Source organism: Gobio gobio (genome assembly GCF_949357685.1).
Source record: "Gobio gobio genome assembly, chromosome: 12".
NCBI classification, from domain to species: Eukaryota; Metazoa; Chordata; class Actinopteri; order Cypriniformes; family Gobionidae; genus Gobio; species Gobio gobio.
Window position 1 is genome coordinate 35,537,809 of NC_137105.1, and position 16,821 is coordinate 35,554,629.

General features: G+C 39.9%; 1 long non-coding RNA gene across 1 annotated transcript; it reads right to left on the reverse strand.

Annotated features, from left to right (window-relative positions):
• Positions 1-493: 493 nt before the first annotated feature.
• On the reverse strand, positions 494-3,102 carry LOC307135670. Its single transcript, XR_013817698.1, has 3 exons — positions 2,916-3,102; positions 1,490-1,612; positions 494-1,396 (listed from the first exon to the last, which is right to left on the reverse strand). It is a non-coding gene; the product is annotated as an uncharacterized lncRNA (long non-coding RNA).
• Positions 3,103-16,821: the final 13,719 nt, after the last annotated feature.

Sequence of the window (16,821 nt, forward strand, 5' to 3'; positions counted from 1 at the left end):
ATGTCCGTATTCATCCGAAATGGTACCAAATCGGATGTATGTTGTGGCCGTATACTCCCATGCTACAGCCATTTGTTGCCATGGCAAATAATCCCATCAAGTTTTTCCCAGGAGACATTTTCACACCTCTAAACAGCTTTGCCTTCCATCCCCTATTGGTCCTTCATCTCAAACTGGATTGGTTGTTTTTTTTTAAACCACTCCCAAAACCCAGACTGCTATTGGAGGACAGGGCTCATTGAAAACCCAGTCAAGTGACTTTATTGGTTACTTCTAAGGCTAAGGGTGGGCTAGGTTTTGTAGCATAGGGACTTGATTGGTTATAGGCCAGCTATGCAGATTTTGCTCATTAATATATAATATATATATATATAAAAAATAATCCCCTCTCCCTCCCAAAAGAAAAATACACACAAAACAATTTGAGAAAGTCTGAAATATTTATTAAAAAGGTATAAAAAAAAAAAAAAAAAATTCTTAACAGCATTATAAATGAACATTAAAACAATGGTGAAACAAAAACAAGTGAACTAAATGTATTTAAAAGGGATGAAAATGTAAAGGAACAAATGTAAAAATATAAACAGTCCAAAGAACATAAATATACGTTAAAATGAATTGGTAAAGAAACAAAAAGGGAAAAAAAATGAACAAAATGCATTTAAAAGACAGATGTAAAGGAATAAAATACACAGTGAACATAAAAAGGAAAAGAATAAATATACAACTTAAACAATATAAAATGAGAACAATAAATTTATAAGACAAAAAAAGTGTATATAAAATATATTAAAATACATATAAATATTCCAAGTAAACAATATAACCAAATAAAAAGAACAAAGAGCATTATAAACATACATTAAAATTAATGGGGGAAAAGATAAGTGAACAAAATGTTTCTAAAGGAAGGCGGCGTAAGAGGAACAACAATACAAAACGTGGAGATCAAAAGCAACATGGACATCTAAAAAGGAACAAACATACAAAGTATACAATATAAAACGAGACAAAGAAATCTATAAATTAAAAAGTGTATATAAAATATATGTAAATACTCTATATATGGGAACCAATAAAAGTATAAGTATATAAACATAGGAATAAAGAAAATATAAAATGGAACAATTGAATATTAAAATTATAATTATAAAAGAATTGTGACCAACTCTAACACAATGTTGTTTGAGTTTTGAACATTTTTTCAAACTGCCGTGATGGGCTGGTGATGTGATGCGTAGCGTGGGTCAGTCTAGTCTGGTTTGTAGTAGCTAGCCTAACCATCCACACTGGCCTTCCATCAACAACAGCAGCATCTTCAGACATCTTGTCTATAGTTGCTGTCTTCCACAGGTTCTGTGTTGGTTTGTGCAACCCTGGACCTGGTCTCCAGCAACTGCAAAACATGACAGTGAATTAACCACTAAAACTCAGAGAGGAGTATAGTAACATTCTGGGGGGGAAAAGCTTAACCGGTTTCTTAACTTACCCGTCTCTTTCTCTGACGGTTCTGTGTGATGTTCTTCATAGTGTTTCTTTTCTGGGCCTTTTCAGACTGAGCCAAAGAATACTTCCTCAGCAAAGTCTCACAAAATAAAATACATCTTGCGACCTGCCAAATAATACATTAATAATATATAGTTAATGCCAATAAAAGTAAGTAAAACAATTCAATTAAAATGTATTTGTATAGCGCTTTTCACAATACATATTCAGGGTTTTTCCTGGGTCAAAAACGGTCTTCGGTGGTGGCTGACAGACATGGTCATCCATACACACACATACGCACGGTAAAAAAAAAATACCCTACCCACTTGATCTGCAAGCGCAATACTGACAATAAATTTGAAATAAATTCAAAGAAAGTTTGTAACTTTTGCTTATCTTATTTTGATACCTTGATGTTTGTTTTTGTTCCTCATTTTTACACTATTTACTGATAATTGTTTTGGTAATCATATCAATATTAAAAAAATAGTATTAAAAAAATGAACAAATAGCCTAATTTTCAGCCATATACAATTTTCTGCCATATACAATCAGCTAGCTAACAACAAATTTGTTCTGGGTTCACCTCACTCCAGTCTAAACTAAATGATTTTAGGCTATTTATTTTACTACACATTGTCCACATAAATAAGCTGAAAGACTGTTGATAATTAAAAATAATTCTTACTATCCACTCTTGCTAAAGTGGGTAAGCACACTTGTGTTCTCATTTCAGGTGTTGTTCTGAGTAAATTATTAAACTGATTTGTGAGTTCAGTGTTGGACTGATCCGTTCCAACCAGTCGTTAAAATGATTCGGTTCAAAGGAGTCATAATGTGGCGAATCGGACATTAGCAGACGCGTTGTGTGTGAATCCCGTCTGTTAGAACATTGCGAAAGATTTGTCAACACACAGAAAACACTTCATAACCGGATAGGATTTGTTTCCTGTTTATTGAAAGTATGCTTTATGTCAGCTGGTCAGAGAATCAGTCAATGTTTTTTGAGCGCATTTCACACCCAGCGGTAATTAAAGGAAGACATCGTCTGATAGCGCCACGTGCAACATGGATTCGGTCTTCCGACCTTTTGATTTTGATTAACGTAATATGTGAAACATTAGAAAGCTAAGAATGCTTATTTTGAAGACAGAGAGAGTGCGAGCGAGGGATGAGCTCACTGGTCGTTCTCTCTGTCACTCAGTTAACTCAAGCGCAGCAGTCATCTACTACATCAATCACAAATCACAATAACTCAACAAATAAGGCTTTGGCGGGACAAAAATTTGTTTTGGCGGCCGGCAAAACATTTTCAATGTAGAAAAAACCCTGATAGTGTTTCAAAGCAACTTCACAGAAAACGCATGCGTCTACATTACAGAAAAAAACAGAGAATATTAAAATAATGACAACATTTTTAAGATTACCTTTTACACATTCAGGGTCAACATCTGTAAAAGTTCTTCAGGATCATGGATCCAAAACTTCTGGATCATGAGGGGGGAAGAAACATGCACACACACAAATGAATATTAATTTGTTTGATAAAACATTAATATTAATTATCAACTTACGGACATGGACTTGCAAAACATACTCACCAGGCCCATACAAAAACTTCACAGTAGATCCAAAATCCTGGTTTGCCTATAATTCTTCAGAGTCCAAGTATGGTGGTTTCCTGTCCTCTCTGTTGAACAAGTGTACATGATCTCAGATTATTCATTCCAAAGCTCTGTTACATTTTATGACAAGCTTGATCTTAAAACTAGCTGACAGTAGGGATGGGCATTATGACCATATAATTATACATACATGAGAAATTTTATTTTACAATAACGATATCACCATATATATATATTTTGATGGATATTTTATTAAAATGCTACAGAATAATACTGCTTTAAAAGTCTTCACTGTATGATATTCAATTAATTAATATCACTTGATTCTAAAAGAAGCAGAAGGTCTTCTCTATTCTTTTGTTTTATTAAAATTATGACAAAGCTGCAGCCCCTTTAAGAACGGATGCACAGAATGACACGCATCCGGGTTTCCCCACGTTAACTTGAACTGTTTAACTTACTTAAGACATAACTGACTGTTTAAATCAAGTGAATACCTCACATGACAAGGTTTCTGAGATAATTGTGTGCATTTTACAGAAAGATAATTGATTTCGGGATCGCCTGCTGTCTGAGAGAGGCTTATTTTAACACATGCATGTCCCGTTCATTATTCTACATTCATGCATGTTTCCTTGTCAAAATGTCAAAAAGTTTTAGTACAGTCAGTGCTGCGTTATATACGCTATATTCACATTCCGCAATATAAAACGGTAATGTTAACGTTTACAGCAAAATCACTAACAATAGTCAGTATCATCAGATCGCCATAACACCCAGCCCTAGCTTAACAGTATTACAACAAAACACAGAAACAGAATATGTAAGTTAATCACGATTAGCATATGACTTTAATGCACTAACGTTATATCTTGATAAGCAGTAGAAAAAATATAAAGGGGTTTACGTTACCTTCTGCCGTCTGCTGTCCGCCATTGAAACCTTAGTCTGTTCGTATTCATGTTTTTTCGTTCTCAGTCGACATCCCACAATCAAAATTCGTCCAAAATAAGATTTTAACAGGTTTAAAATGATCCATGCAATGCCATTAATGGACAGAAGAAGCCGTCCTGTTGAAGATTAGACGCCGCGATCGCGTCGCGTCCCCGCGAGCCACGAGCAACGACAACGGGTGTATAATTCAAACGGAAGGCGCGCACTGTCATTGGCCAGATTTCTGGATGACGTTCAGATTGACCAATCACGCTCAAAAGAACACGGAAAGACAGCAAATAGCCTGGCAAATATAGAAAAAAAACCTGTTTTAAACAACAGTTAGAAAATGTGTATATTTATTTTTATTTGCTGTTATATTTAATTAATTGGTCAAATGGTGTTTTGTGGTGTGGGCAGAGGCTTGAAAGTTTCAACCTGGAGAGCAGTGCAGATTTGTACTCTTTAAAAACAATTATTGTTTGATATTTAGTTTGCTATATATTTTGTTATATTTGTATCCAGAATTGAATGTAAAACCAGTTTGAATGTAAAAATACACCTTCACTGTAAAACAGAAAATTAAAGTAAAATATCTTAATTTAAATAAGGAAAAATCTGTAAACTAAGTGTTTTCTCTAAAACGTTTAATGTAAATTTCTGTGAAGTTTTTTTACTTTATTTGACTTAAGATATTTGACTTATTTTACGGTTTTTGTTTTGCAGCTGTAGCTGCTGTTTTTTTTAAGGTTTTTATTCTTACAGTGTAAATATAAAACTAATAAGATTTACTTTAAAAAGACAAAGAATAATGTTAAATTGTTAGTATGGACATAAACATAAACCTTTTATATAATGAGCTAAATATTGTATTACAGTTGTTAATTTACAGATATTGTTTGTAATTTTGCATGAATTTGTTATTTATGAAAACAGAAAAATAATACAGTGATGTTCCTGTATAAAAAAATGAGAATTACTGTAATTTGTCATTAATTATATAATCCTTAAAATAACAGTCAAGTTGTTTATTTAGATATTGTTTGTAATTTTACATTGTTTTAAACATAATTCAAAATTACAAGAAAATACTGTAAAAAAACTGACGTTTTTTTCTGTAAAATTAGGATTATTTTTATTGGTTGCCTTATTTTTATTGGTAACCTTATTGGTTGCACCTACATCTATTGTGAGTGGTGGATTTCAAACCTCAAAACGCCCCTCTTTTGCAGCGTGTTAAAGTTAAGAATCTTGGAGTGACACTTTTTGTTAACAGTTGCAGAGCTGAAAGATCTGCTTGTGTTTCTGTGTTTCTTGAGCAAGTGAATCCCTGCTCTTTTTTATTCCATATTTTTATTTTGAGCATATCAGTTTTTGGTGTTTTTAAAACAAACTTTTTCATTTTCCACATTTCATCTCCTTTTTATTTAATTCTATTATTGCCTACAATTTGTAAAACTTTGCAAAAACTTTGCAAAAATTGTTTGGGGATAGTCTAAAATGTTTGGTTAATTATCCTTTGTTAATTCCATTACATTTCTTTGTTTATTTCATTACATATTCAGATTTTTTTGTGAACGTATATGTTTAGACAGGGTTTTTATTTTGTACTGTTTTTATAAAAAACATTTGATTTAGAGACTCTTTTCATGCAGTGGTTTTAAGGCCCTGACACACCATTCTGATGGTTTGGCTCAGACCCAGGCAACGTGAACCAACCCCACAGTCGGCTTTAGTCATTGCTAGTTCAGTTTAGTGTTTCAGGGCCTTAAGAATTATTTTTTCTGTGTAAAAAGCTTGTTTGCTGTAGCCTACAGTAGACCAGAGATAATTCTCAATCCTGAAGTGCTCCCCTGCCCCCCTCCTTCTGAGAACAGCCAGCACAAGTGTCAGTCATTAACATATGAAAGGTCTTCTTCACACCTAACAGTCTTCAGTCCTAGCACACCCAGCAGTGTTTCAGCTGTATATGTCCGTGAAATTTCACGGATTCCTGTATACGTCCGCATACGTGAGGTTTCCGGGTTTTTCTGGAAATATACTGTTCCGTGTTACTCTGATCCGCTTTTTCCCACATACATCCGGTAAACATCAAATTACACAGGAGTATACCATGCCCGGATAGTGCCGGATTTCAGTGTTTTCATGCAGTGCAGGTGTCTTTTATACAGGTAATAAGTTCAAAAAGGTGCAGTTAATATAGGTAATGAGTGGAGAACAGGAGGGCTTCTTAAAGAAAAACTAACAGGTATGTGAGAGCTGGAATTCTTACTGGTTGGTAGAAGATCAAATACTTATGTCATGCAATAAAATGGTAATTAATTATTTAAAAATCATACAATGTGATTTTCTGGATTTTTGTTTTAGATTCAGTCACATTTGAAGAGTACCTATGATAAAAATTACAGACTTCTACATACTTTGTAAGTAGGAAAACCTGCAAAATCAGCAGTGTATCAAATACTTGTTCTCCCCACTGTCTTAAATGCCCAAATTACAGATATCAACTACCCAGATTAATCCAGTGTGTTTACCACATCATTAAGATGGCAGTTCAGTTAGAGGACAAATTGGTCACATCAATGGTCACTTAGTTTGATAAAAACACTTAGTTTGATAAAATTAGTTTTTACATAATTGTTAGGATTTTTTTATTATGAAAAATATTCAGCTTACTTCACTGAAATGCAATGTAGCCTACTGTCACCAAATTCAGTTCACACATCATGCTCTCCTGCTGGTTATACTACAACGCTTAGTTTGGCAAGTAATAGCAACAAAAAAATAATAAAAGTAATAGCACATAGCCATAGGCCTATTCTTTACACAAATGATGTTGGTACCCAGCTAAAATACAGTAGTTGCAAGTTGCAACCATAGCTTTTGTATGATAATTGCTTACTGATTTTGATGGCATTACACTGTATACTGTATTAGTATATTGTATTAGGAGAGCATTGATGTGTAAACTGAATTGTTATTGCCTATTTTTTAGTAACACCTTTCGGGTTTTGCACTTTGCAGACGGTCCCTTTTTACTCGTTTTGAGGAAAATGATGTTGCAGTTCGTTGTCTACGTTAAAGAGGTGTCATTTGTGTTTTAACAATGTTTTTAGCTAACAAGTTATTGATCCGGGAAGTTCAAATCTGTGAATACATTGCCAACTAGGCTACTGAACTCCGAATTAAGCACTGACTGTATTTATGTTTAGGCTACTTAAGCCCAAATTCAAAATGAAACTCTAACCGCTTCATTGTTGACATACTGAGCTGTTTGAAACACTGACAGCGGGATATTATGTGGGAACGCAAATATCTTTGCGAGGGAACGCAAAGTTTCTCGGGGGAACGCAAAAGTTTTGCGAGGGAACGCAAAAGATTTGAGGGAAAAAAATTCCTCTCATCCAACATTTTTTCCACCACCACGTCCCTTTAGGGGCTCCGTAGTTATCCCTACTTTTTGGTACTTATATTGTCATTTTTGTATAATAAATCACTTTTGTTCTGCATTACTTCGTCTTTGTGTTATCTCTTGCCACCTTCACTGCAAATTTTGCCATAACATCAATGTTACTACTTCTGATCTTTGATTAGAATAAGGAGTCGCAACATCAAAATGTAAGTTTTCTGACTTTTAGTATGAATATGTTCACCTTAAGGTTATCTTAAGCTAGTGTGCTCCAAAACAAAACAAAAAATGCATTTGGAAGATATAAGCTGCATCCCAATTCAGAGGCTACATCCTTCGAAGGCCGCATTTGAAGACCAATTGCAGTGGCGCGACGGAGGCTTTCCCAAATCCCCTCACACCAGTAAACACATCATCAGAAAAGAGAAGAGATGTTGGGAGGGGAAGTTATTTTTATTAAAGATTACAAGGGCACATTAATAAAAATTTGTTTTGGTTTTTTTAAATACCGGTAATGATGATGATGATGTGCATGGATAAATCATTCATAATAAATGCTGCAATATTTCATAAAAAGAAGAATAGTCCATTTTTAATATAATCGTGTCTTAATGGCAAAGTGCTCGGCTTTTAACAGTAATTATTCTGAACTTCCTCATTCAAATGTCCCACTGGATTTAAACTGCACTTCTCCATCTTCACTAAAAGGAAAGGATCTGAATATTTACTAATAAAGCTGTTGTTTTTGCTGCTCAGAATACATTTTTAGATTAACTGTGCTACAAATGTCTCTATGACAGCAACACTCACACCTGCATTTTCAGTCTTCTAAATAATTTATTTACTACATTCATTCAATGCATTCAGTTTTAAAGGCTTTTAGTGTAATTGCACACAGACAAAATTTGAATAAAGCAACTTTTTAGCATTCAAGTCAGTTTATAGATACAATGCATGATTAAACAATAAAAATCCTGCAAACTTATTCATACAACTATTGCTGAATATTCATGATTTCCATGATTGATTAATAGGGTCCATGCCAGTATAATCGGTCCATTTTTAAATAAAGCCGCGTTTCCACCGAAATTACCCGGAACTATTTGTACCAGGAACTTTTTTCCCAGGAACTTTTTCTCCCCCAGACCTGCTACTTTCTGCGTTTCCACCGCGGTCTAAAGTACCGGGAAGATTAGGCAAATTAGCCCGGTGACGTGAGAATGCGCGCGGCTGCTCCTCCCAGTCACCGACGGACATGAATCACTTTTGCGCGATACTGTCTGCAACAATAACAAGTGGAGAAGATGCAAGCAGCGCTGCTTTTGCATACACATTACCAACACAGCTTATTTAAACGTGCACTTTCACCTGGTTTGACCATTTTAATGCAAAATGAGGTCAGTCATTCAAGACAGATGTGTGAAAAGTTAATTGAATGAAAACAATAGACTGAATTAAGCGGTTGAAAGATTAGGTACTAGACTGCAAGTATTTATTTATCACAATAACATCTCTTAGCATTCACAAAAAAAAAAAAAAAATCACATGACTAGTATTACAATATGCTTCATTAAATGCATAATTTTAGAGACTTCTTCCTCAAATTTGAAATGAAGCAGGACCACACGTATGGCTTCACTTAAGTTGTGGTTATAAGTTATTATACTACATTCACATAGTTATACATTTAAAAATATAATATTTGGGTTTTCTAGATATGTTTATGTGCATATTCAGAAAGACTTGCGAGCAGCAGCCCTTTTATTTGCTTCCAACACTACAATTAGAAAGTGGTTATATAGAATGTGGAAATTAAAAAGACACAGTGACATTTTACACATTTGACTTTATTTTAGACAGATTAGTTCTTACAAAATTAAAATAAGTGTGCAAAGACAAATAAATTACTAGAATAAAATGAAATTATAAAATGTGAAAACAACAATATAAAAAAGTGTATTTTCAGTAACCTGTCCAAGAGCTGTGCCAACACGTACAATATATAAAGTACAAATGTGGTAGTGCAAATGCTTCATTCAAGTGGCTGGTCGTTGTGGCTACTCCTTGAACGACTGGACAAACGGTCCAAGAACAGACCGAAACCCGGTCTGAAAGTCCCTCTGCTGCCGTCTGCTTTCTTCCGCTTCTGACTGGTGGAATGCCAGCTCTTGCCTCCTCATCTCTCCTCGGCCTGGCTCTCAAGTAACAGCTGAATATATTGGTCTCGCTGTTCTTGTCCATGCTGCAGGACGGCCCGGTTAGCATCCTCCATGTCCCTCAGTGCATCAAAAAAAGTCAGTCCCTTTTCCTTTTCCCTAAGTAGAAAAATTGCACAGAAACACATGGAAATTAATACACAAGGCAACCATGAAACAATAGAAACCATCAATTAATTATTTAGTGTTTTCACTACAAATAATGAACAATTGCTTGCCCAGCTTGAACAATGCCCAGTGTGCAATTTCTATCATTGGCAATTTAAGTTTACAATTAAAAACAACAAAACTACTCAAAACCATTATGGATTACACATCAGTTTTTAAATATATAAACATTTTTTCAGCTTTATACCTCTGGCATGTGTGTGTTTCGGCAGGAGACACGGGACGAGGGCTATTGTACTGGTGACCGCGGGGGAAAACACGCTGGTCTCCGTTGCCTGCAATTCATCAGGGCCACCCGTTACGTCTGGAAAAGCACGTTGAAAAAAGTTACTGCAACGTTACACTGCAACGAGTTTAATAGATGATACCAAGATGAGATATTTACCTTCAACCCACTCGGATTCCGGGATGGTTTCCAACAACGCACTAGCCGAGTCTTTCGTTACCGCTGCACCAGAAAATGACGGTCTGTGTTCCAACAACGCGTCCAGGCGGTCATACCACTTGTTGATACGCCGGTCGGAACCGCTCCGGTTGTTATGATCCTTTAATTTCTTGTAATCTTGTCTTAATTTCTTTAACTTCTCTCTGCACTTTTTTCCAGTGTGACTGGAACCGAGTCGATATCTTCAGGTAACGTTATACCTTTTCATTGCGGGTCGCCGTTTCCAGTTCCCGCTGGATGTCCTCCTCCGCATATATGCTCAAAGCCTGAACCTCGTCGTCGGTCGAATTTTTTTGTTGAACTCCATTGTTGCAAAGAAAATATTTACTGAACGCAGAACCCACCTCGCAAAAAACTTGTAAAAATGGCGGTGGGGAAAAAAATGCTGGGAGAGCTCAACCAATCAGCATGTTCAGCGCCCAAGTCCCACCCCCGAAAGTTCCCGACCTTCCCAGACCCTAGTTCCTGCGGTCGAAACACACCGAGTTCCCCCCCAAAGTTCCTGGTTCCGGGGGAAAGTTCCTGCGGTGGAAACGCGGCTTAAGTGGCTTTTCAGAACCACAGAGAGGTTCGAAGCAGTCAAAACAACAAACTACAGTTCTATAATAAAGGATATGATATATATATATATATATATATATATATATATATATATATATATATATATATATATATATATATATATATATATATATATGACATCTTGATAATGTCAGATAACTTTGATAGAAAGGTATTGTAACAGAACTGCTGCTCTGAGACAGAAGATTGAGAATCCAAACGCAGCTTTATTTTAAAGCGTAATCCACACTCGTCGTCAACAAACATGCGAGAGGTCATAACAGGTAATCTGTCCAATCAGGCAAACAAGACAGGAGAGAAACGGGTAATCCGTGTAACAGGCAAGAAATCCAAAACCAAGAGACAAGAAACCAGGGAAAACGCTCAGAAATGCAGTTGTTACACTAAACAAGACTTTGCAATGAATGACAGAATGAACATGGTTTATAGGCTGAGGTAATGAGGTAAATGAGACACTGGTGTAAACAATGAGTGCTGATCCAGTCCGGGATGGAGTGCCCTCTGGTGGTAATCACAGGCACTCTCATTTGTGATTGTATGCAATGGATTACAATCAAACAATCTGCTGCCAGCTGTTAAATTGAAGTACACAATTAGATAATACCAATTTAGGTCAACCAATGACCAAGCAATGCTTAATTTTGTTCAGTCTGTGTTTCAGTCTTTCGCATTAGCAGTTAAAGAAAAAAACACTTAAGCAAAACATGGTCAGGTCAAAGTGTCTGAATAATTTTGGTCCCAAATTTGTATAAATTTGACTGTCCACTGTATGAAGAATTTTTGGGTATAATATGTCACAGTTTACTTTATTTTGCTATCCTCACTTGAATGAACTATAGTGTCCTGAACCCATTAGTAAAAAATGATATCAGGTGTCTGAATAATTTTTGGTTTGACTGTATATTCATGTGCCATTCACCACATAGAAAATAGTAATCGTGTGAACAAGTGACTGATTTCAGCCAGCTTCAGCTTATATTAATAATGTTGGGGGCGGGACTCTTCAGATTCTAGAGAGCATTTGATTGGACAGAAAATCTGATGAGAAGCTTAAGTGCAGAATATCATAATCAAATGTATTTATCTATATTGGTGGAAGTGAGAGACTTTAAGTTTTGAATGCTTATAGCTGTGTCCCAATTCAGAGACTGCACCCTTCGAAGGCCTTGAATTTATGTGTGAGTTCCATTTCGTTCAGTCACTACGACATAACTTTAGTGACTAACAAATGGGGGTTTTGCTTAGAAGCCTATCATCTTCGAGATCTTAGAAAACGGCCAATGGCAGTGCCAATGCCATGGGCATGCAGAATTTGCATACCTCGTGGGTATATAAGGAAGTACGTAGCAATATCGCATTATGTTTCTCCTTCGGAGCCAAGAGTACCTACCTCTTCACTCCTCAAAAGCCTTCTGAGACTCTGTCAGCTTCTTCGAGACGAGCAGCCTTCCAGTCGGTGTTGGTGTGACGGCGCGTTCCAGTGATCACATACTTCCTGCCTGCTGATCTGTGCAGTGATCTGTATCCAGCTGGTGTGTGTTTCCCTGGGCGCTTCGGCATCGACTGCAAGGTTTTCCTCTCACAAAAAGAGCTTACACGTGGCACTTCCTTTTAAGCCCGTGTACTTCTGGGTGCGGTCGGTCTCTTCCGCCTTCTGATGAGCACGATCGCTGTTTGACGTGTTTCGGCCTTCAGCACGCACAGGCAGCGCTCGTGGATGACTCATGTTCCCACTGCGGGAACATGGCCATCTCGGTGTTACGAACGAGACTCCGTGAACTCTGTGTGGATGCCGGAGCGAGAGTCCCCTCTGCCACACCCCAATCTGCAGTCTCCACGAGAGGCGGCACTTTGGCTGGTGGCTGGTGGCTTGAATCAAGCTCCGACGCTCATGCCTCGGCCCACACCCCCCTCTCATGCACCGCACCCGCCGTGCGTTCAGGCGAGTACATCAGGGCCGGCTCCTGCTGTCCCGATTGTCTCGTTTGGCGCAGCGGAAGACGAAGTGATGTCCATCGCCGCATCGCAAGGTGGCCTGGAGTCATCTGAGGATGATGATTTGGCTGTGCTGCCACCCTTGGGTGCGCCAGCATTGCCCGAGTCGGACCCAGAATTGACTGCCATGCTTTCCCAGGCAGCTGCGAGTCTCGGGTTGGAGTGGAACCGTCTGCCCCAACCTGAGCTCTCTAGGCTGGACGATTGTTTTTTGGGGGTGGCGCGTCAGGACACTCGTCCTGCCACCCCTCCAATTCCTTTCTTCCCGGAAGTGCATGAGGAGGTTGCGCAGTCCTGGAAGAACCTGTTGTCTTCCCGTGTCCATTCGGCAACCTCCTCCGCCTTCTCCACCCTCGATGGGGCGGTGGCTAAAGGGTACACTGGGGTCCCCCCAGTCGAAAGCTCTGTTGCGATGCAACTGTGTCCTCAGAGTGCTTCGACCTGGCGCGGTGACCCAAAGCACCCCTCCAAAGCCTATAGGTTTTCATCATCTCTGGTGGCGAAGACCTACAGAGCTGCGGGGCAGGCCGCCGCCTCTTTGCATGCCATGGCAACTCTTCAGGCCTACCAGGCCAAGTTGCTGTGTGACATGCACGAGGGCGGAGCTGACCCAGGACTCAGAGATGAGTTGCGTGCCGCCACCGACCTCGCTTTCCGGGCGACGAAGGTGGCCGCGCGCTCCCTGGGTCAGGTGATGTCCACAGCCGTGGTCCAGGAGAGACACCTTTGGCTCAACCTGGCTGATATGCGTGACGGCGAGCGGACCCGGTTCCTCGACGCTCCCATATCCCAGGATGGGCTATTCGGCGGCGTGGTTGAGAGCTTCGCCCAACAGTTCTCAGCCGCCCAGAAGCAGACTGAGGCCATAAAACATATACTGCCCCGGCGGCCAGCTGCTGCCTCCACCCAGCCGCCCGCGCAGTTGCCTCAGCCTGCTCGCCGCCGAGGGCGCCCTCCCGTGGCTCCCTCTCCCCGGGCCGCACAGAGGAAGCCCCAGGAAGGCGCCCAAGTCGGCTTCAGCCCCGCAGCCCGCGAAAAAACGCCAGGTCAAGCGGCGCTCCTGACGTGGACAGCTCAGGGATGGCCAGTTCTTTCAAGGAGATGGCAGCAGGGCCACTCCTTCCCCCGGTGGAGGGCCGGGGGAGAATATTTTGTTCAGCTGCTGATTCAGTTCGCGCAGGCTCCTCCCCGAAAGCCATACCATGATCGCCCCGTCATGCGTGCGGAGGTTGCCACCCTGCTGGCGAAGGGTGCGATCGAGCCTGTCCCTCCGGCCGAGATGAAGTCCGGCTTCTACAGCCCCTACTTCATTTTACCCAAGAAAACCAGTGGGTTACTTCACAGGCTTCCGTTCAGGATGTTGACAGCGAAACGCCTTTTCGAATGCGTTCGTCCAGCCGATTGGTTTGCAGTGAACGACCTGAAGGACGCCTACTTCCATGTCTCCATCCTTCCTCGACACAGACCATTCCTACGGTTTGCTTTCGAGGGGCGGGCATATCAGTACGCAGTCCGCCCATTCGGGCTAACTCTGTCCCCTCGCGTCTTCGCGAAGATTGTCGAGGCAGCCCTTGCGCCACTCAGGCAGCACGGGGTTCACATCCTGAACTACCTCGATGACTGGCTCATACTGGGCCACTCTCGAGCGCAGGTGTGTGAACACAGAGATCTAGTGCTCCATCACTTAGCCCGTCTGGGCCTTCGGGTCAACTGGGAGAAGAGCAAACTCTGCCCAGTGCAGAGGATCTCTTTTCTCGGTATGGACATCGACTCGGCCGCCATGTACGCGCAGCTTTCGAGCGAGTGCGTGCAGTCACTGCTGACTTGCCTCGGTCAAATCGAGAGCAAGAGTGCGGTTCCACTGAAACTATTTCAGAGGCTCCTGGGGCATATGGCATCTGCAGCCGCGGTAACACCGCTCGTATTGCTTCATATGAGACCGCTTCAGCACTGGCTTCACGATCGAGTCCCGAGATGGGCATGGTAGTCGGGCATACTCCAGGTCCAAGTGACTCGGGCGTGCCTGCAGACCCTCACCCGGTGGTCGAACCTCAATTTTCTACGGGCCGGTGTGCCCTTAGAATGAGTTTCCAGGCATAATGTTGTATCGACAGATGCCCCTGCCATGTGCAATGGACAAGCAGCCGCGGGCTCCTGGACAGGACCCCAGCACCTCCTGCATGTCAATTGCCTCGAGTTGCTGACAGTACGGTTCGCCCTGCACCGCTTCCGAGCGATGCTGAAGGGTCAACATGTACGGGTCAGGACAGATAACACGGCCACTGTAGCATACATCAACCACCAGGGCGGTCTACGCTCCCGCCTTATGTCTCAACTCGTCCACCATCTCGTTCTATGGAGTCAGAAGCATCTGAGGTCCCTTCGTGCTGTCCATATTCCGGGAGAACTGAACCGTACAGCCGACAAGCTCTCACGGTCTCAGCCACTTCCGGGAGAATCGAGACTCCATCCCCAGACGGTCCAGCTGATTTGGGAACAGTTTGGCGACGCACAGATAGATCTGTTTGCCTCCCACGACTCTTCCAACTGCCGCCTGTTCTATTCCCTGACCGAGGGCATGCTCGGCATGAATGCACTGATGCACAGGCCGGCGGGGCCTGCGCAAATATGCGTTCCCCCGAGTGAGCCTTCTCGCACAGCTCTTGTGCAAGATCAGGGAGGACAAGGAGCAGGTCCTTCTGGTCGCCCTGTACTGGCACGGCCGGACCTGGTTCCCTGAACTCTTACTCCTTGCGACAGCCCCTCCCTGGCCTATTCCTCTGAGACCGAACCTCCTCACTCAGAGACGGGGCACCCTATGGCACCCGCGTCCCGATCTGTGGACCCTCCACGTGCATAAGCGGTAATATATATATATATATATATATATATATATATATATATATATATATATATATATATATATATATATATATATATATATATATATATTATTTTTTAAATTTGTATCATTAGATATTTGAGTAAGTTGAAACTTGATACATGCATTTAAAAAAGTGTAATCCGGCAATTTCTCTCAAAAATTCCTGTCGTCAGTGGCACACACTGAATTCTGGGGTAGTCCTCGGGAGTTTGTTCTCCGGAGTCGAACTTGGGAAGTCTGAACTACCACGGACGCAAGTCAGAAGTTCGCGTACTTGGTATTGAGAAACTTTTTTTTATTTTAGGCTACAATAAAACGAAATATGTCATAAAACACCAATGCCCCTTTTCATTAGAAAAAAAAATCTTAAACATATTAGCCACACAAATGTCAGGCAAAGCGTAGCTACATTGATTATCTTATATATTTATAACAAAAAGATGTATAAAAACACAACCTTGCCTCTTTTCGTTTAGATTTAAAAAAAATAATAGGCCTATATTAAACATTAATATGTGGTTTAGGTAAGGTGACCAGATTTCTGAAATGGAAACCAGGGACATTTCCTATTTGAGTGGTCAAAACCGTACACTAGAATATCACTAGAATCTCATTTGTTATTATCTTTTAATTAAAAAACAGGGACAATACATTTTTTTATCTTTTTTTTTTTTGTTTGTTTGTTTGTTGTGGGCTCCCTATAGCCTATATTATTATTAACATTAATAATTATTATGATTTAGTTTTATTATTAGGATTTTTATGTGGATTTAATACAATTCAACGCACCTGCAAAAAAACAAAAACAAACAAACAATGAAAACAGTTAATAGTAACCATTGTAAATAACAAGCAGTTCAAAACAATATTATAACATGACTTAACAAAAACACATTACAAAAATAAAACATAAATATGATATAAAAGAAAACTATTTAACAAATATTTTAACATTTAATAATTGTATTTAACATTTTAATTTTCACAAGTTTATACTACTATAAGTAGGCTAATAAATAAATAAAAATATTTATTTTTATTAATTTTATTAAAGGGGTGGTAAACCACGATTTCAC